This window comes from Eleginops maclovinus, chromosome 23 (assembly GCF_036324505.1).
Source record: "Eleginops maclovinus isolate JMC-PN-2008 ecotype Puerto Natales chromosome 23, JC_Emac_rtc_rv5, whole genome shotgun sequence".
In the NCBI taxonomy this organism is placed as follows: domain Eukaryota; kingdom Metazoa; phylum Chordata; class Actinopteri; order Perciformes; family Eleginopidae; genus Eleginops; species Eleginops maclovinus.
Genome location: NC_086371.1, coordinates 28,636,824 through 28,641,872, shown reverse-complemented (window position 1 = coordinate 28,641,872; position 5,049 = coordinate 28,636,824).

Genomic DNA, 5,049 nt, shown 5'->3' with positions numbered 1-5,049 from the left:
GTCATCTGATCAGTCATCAGTCCTCTTAAATTGGCACCGAAAATGGAGACTGCAAAGGGCAGCACTTGAAGACCAGGAGCGTGTGGCAAGAAGGGAGCCACCAAAAAAGCGGCACATCAAAGAGGGGTACCATTATCAGTGTGGAACATGTGGTAAGTGCAAAAACAAAAGCACTGGCCATACCCAGATTAAGGGAAAGTGGTACTGTCCAGCATCCGGACAGAGCATTGCAGAATGGAAAAAAACTCTCGAAAAGCAGTAAAGCTTATAAAGCTTATATTCTCTTTTAAATTATTAAAAGAGAATATCTTTGGGTTTTGGACTGACAAAACAAGACATTTAACCCATTCAGACCGGATCGCGCATCTATGCGTATTTCCCATTAAGGCCTGCAAACGCGTCTGTCATTTTGAGCGGTGTCGTCTTTTTCGAGGCACGTGGCCAATTATATGCACTGATTTGCTGAAATACTTTTAGGGTGAGTGACAGAGATGCTGAGGGATTTTTTTTAAACTCATGTGACGAATAAAATGTGCTGTGATTGGTCGAAATAAGCCTACACCTGGAGTATGTTTTGGTCAAATTCTAAACACCGTGCTAGCGATCCGTCATGGCTGACTCAAGTGAAGGAAGTGATATTGACGAAGTAATTGATTTGGATTTTAATGAAAATATGGAGGATGACACAGGACCAGATGCGCGTTTTCTAGCTGGAAATACAGGCACTATTTTGAGTTTGTGTCAGCTAAAGATGATAATATCAAGGTTCGTTGTGCACTCTGTGCTAGGGACAAAGTGCTATCTAGCTTCAAAAACACTACATCAAATTTAAAGAAACATTTGGAGTCGCAGCACCACACAGTCAAGCTTACAGAGCAAGTCCCACTAGGTGGTGCGAAGCAGAGAGCTGCGACTAAAGCAGGAGGTCCCCCACCACCCAAACAACAAAAACTGGACTTCGGTGCAAAACCAGTAAGTGGGGGAGAGTTAAAGAAGTTGGTCGGGCAGCATGTAGTAGAGGAAATGCTGCCCTTAAACACGGTTGACTCACCCTCGTTTCGTGCCATAATAAACAAGATCCCCACTACTATCAATGCCGAGCTGCCTCACAGAGCAGCTTTTTCTTCTTACCTGGAGAAGGAGTATGCAGAGATGGAGAGAAATCTGAAGGCCGCGCTGAATGAGGTCGACTTTGTGTCAACTACTGCAGATATTTGGACTGTTAACAACAGAAGCTATATGGGAGTAACGCCCCACTGGATCATTAGATCCACATTAGAGCACAACAAGGCTGCATTGGCATGTAGGAGAATGTGTGGTAGACACACGTATGATGTTATTGGTGCAGAAATCAAAAACATTCACTCTTCATATGGAACACTTAACACAGTAGTTGCAACTGTGACTGATAAGGGATCCAAGTTATCACGTATCCGTCTACAGGGAGGGATAAGTGGAAAGGGCCTTGCACACCGCGTAATGATGGATCTGGCAAGACCATACTTTGGGTCCCATCCCGATACAAAGGTCGTTTTGGTACTGTCAAATTACCATGAGCCCAAAAAGGCAAAAGGGACTGTCAGGAGAAGACAGGGAGACATCCAGACAGAGGTCACAGGGCCAGCGTGCCTCTCTGACTATCAGAAGAACATGAAGGGGGTTGATCTACTGGATCAGATGGTGAGGTACTATCAGTTCAAGCATCGGTCCAAGAAATGGTGGCGAAGGCTCTTTTTCCTGTCGGTCAACTGCTACAATTCTTACATGGCTGCAAGGACTGCTGGAGCCTACAAGGGTGGCTACAAAGAGTGGCAGGAGGACCTTGCACAGGAACTTGTCACCCCTGTGACAGCAAGGAGTGCTCCTCAGTGCACCGCAGCACCTGTGACAGCCTAAGCCGAGCACGACTGTGAAAAGATCGAGAAGAGAAAGATCTGCAGGGAATATTCACTGTCGAAAAGTGGCACTGAGGCCTGTCCTGGTGCAACAGTGTATGGCTGCAGACAGTGCAATGTGCTACTGCACATTGAGTGCTTTGGAAAGCATTACCGCCGCATTCGACAGTAAATGACAAGTTGTGTTGAGACTTGAGACTGAACTGTTCTGTTAATCTGTTCACTCACCACCAAGTTATGATTATATGGTTTCTCAAAACGCTTTTTTCCAAAGCAACATCAAAATATTAAAACAAAGAAAAAGAACATAAATGAAAATTGAAATTATTAGGTAAAGAAGAAGTAACCCTCTGTTTTGTTTTGGGTTTTTTCTATATTTTTGTTTCAGTGATGTTCACTTTTCACTGATTTTCAAAATGTTCTTGATGTTTTTGATGTTTATTGATTTTTTTTAAAAATGCAGTTGAAGATTATGGCCAATCAAGTCAGTCAAGTGAAAGCCAAAGAAGTAAGCTCTCAAATGCTTTTTATCTCATGTTTTTATCTGCTATAGAGCCTGAGAAATTAAGGTTTTAGTAGGCGTTGACACATTTTGAGAGGGGGTTTACAGAAAAGTACTTAGGCATAAAGAGGCCTTTTTTAGCAGGCGTTTTAGGCCTAAATGGGTTAAAGACATCACCTTGGACTTTGAGGAACTGGGATGGAGATTGTATGGACTAATCAATCGAGAAAATAAAGGGCAGGTTAATAGATGATGAAAATAATCGTTAGTTGCAGCCCTAAAATGTTGTCTTGAAGACTAAGTTAGAATCATTTCTAGTGTTTCAGTTTGAGAAGAATGTAAATTGTAGGCCTACTTATTGTTGTAAGTGACTGTTTGTTTGATTGATTTGTTAGGAGGTTTGTTTTGTTGGTTTCAACTTCAGGATATATACACACCACAACCAGAGCATACTGTATGTTTTTGGAAACCATATTTCGGTAAAAATAAAAAATAAATTTACCAAACTTGCGACTATAGTTAGCCTAACTTTATAAAGAAGGCGTAATCGCTTGTTTGCTATGGGTCGGGTCGGGACGGGACAACATTGTATTCAAAATATAAAATATTTATAGAGGACTTTTTAATGTCTGATTTTATAAAGGTGCACGTGATACCAACCTTTCGTTGAATTTCGCCAGCCGTCTTCTCTGCACTAAGGCACAGCTTTCACGCTTCCAGGGATGATATCGTTGATGGAGACATGTGCTGTGCACGGAGGGGAGGGGCTGTGTGTGTGCAGGCTATGTGAGAGAGACGCGTGACTGACAGAGAGACGGAGGGAGAGCAGGGAAAGGAAATGCAGCTTAACGAATACGATGCGTATTTTTTAAATAGCGTTAAAAAAAATAATAATAACGAAACGCAATGTGTGGCGGCCGGTGATGAATCTGTGGCGCACCGCCACGAATTAAACTTGATTTATAGTCGGTGAAAAAAGACGCAACGCAAGACGCAAGACGCATCGCAAGCCCTTGCGCGGTTGCAAGCCCCCCCCTTGCGTGCTCGCTTGTGTCACCTCAATTTTCTAACTTTTACGTAAGACCCAAGACGTAAGCACTGGCGCAAGCCACTATCTACATCACGTCCGGCGGCGTGTTCACATCTTCCGGTTTCATCCCCTAATAAAACCCCGCTGTTTTCGAACGTCAAGGTAGAAAGCGACGAAGAAGAAACAACAACATGAATCCACTGGAAGAGAGACACCAGAAGAGGTCCGACGGTATGAGCATATCTACAACCCGTCCTTGGAAAAACCCACTGCTCCACCTACTGTCCTGGCGGGGAATCGCCACGCAGCACACGCAACCGCCGACAAAGCAAAATGAAGTATAAACGCCTCGAGTCATTAACATAAACGCAAGACGTAAGCTAAGGGCTGTTAAAACAAGTATAATTCAAGCTTTAGTCTATGTGTGGGAAACACTGATGTATATAGCTAATACTTTTATTATTGTATAGAACTCTTATTGAATATAACTCTTATTATTGAATAGAACTCTTATTATTGAATAGAACTTATTGAATAGAACTCTTATTATTGAATAGAACTTATTGAATAGAACTCTTATTATTGAATAGAACTCTTATTATTGAATATAACTTATTGAATAGAACTCGTATTATTGTATAGAACTCGTATTATTGTATAGAACTATTTGTATGGTCTAGAACATATTCTTGTATAAAAAACGTTTTTTTTAAAGTGGTTTAATGGTATTCAAGAAATAATTTTTAAAAAAGAAAAAAACCTGAGTTAAATTGACCTGTCAATTTGTTATTATGTTATACGTTTTGTGAAAGGTTGAAAGTGAAAAGACTTGTGTTGAAAATATCAGTTTATTGGTGTGGAAGTCCTATGACATCTCTTTTTCTTTTTCCCTCCTTGTTCCTTTCTTTCCCCCACCCTAGCAGTCCCCTTTGCCCCATTTTGCTAGCTAGCTAGCTAGCGTCTGCTAGCCTGTTTGTTGTATCGTTAGCCACCAAAAGCTAGCTTGTTAGATAAAATGATAACTTAGCTAGCTCAATTAACCCGTCAGTTGGCAACTGACGGGTTAATTGAATTCGGTCACTATGTTAACTTTTTATTTGTATATGTTTCAACACTGTAGCTGTTGCTACCTTTCTGGGTTTAACAGTTAATATAAAAACAATGTTGTTACCGCACATGCAAGCAAGCAAGCTACAGTTTTCCCCTTTCCCTAAATATTGCACTTAATGTGTGGAAGATATTATTATTTGTAGTGCCACAATTTCTTTGCTAAGGGAGAGAAAGGATAGTTGACTTACCTGCCAGGCCTTCTCCTGACATGGGGAGATAGCCACTCCTATGCACGTCCCGCGTTTTAGTGTTGGTCAAGCGGCCAGTCCAGTCTTAGGTGTAGTTCAGAGTAGGGCTGAACGATTTTGGAAAATAATCTAATTGCGATGTTTTTCCCTCAATATTGCAATTGCGATTTAATATGCGATTATTTTTTCAAGGTCATCTTCTCATGTATTTCTCAACAAACACAATAATCAATCGTGATTAAAATCGTGAACCTCGTGAGGTAGCAACAGTAGCGAGGCACGTTCTGCACAATACCTGACGTTGACCAGCATCTTCCTTTTAAA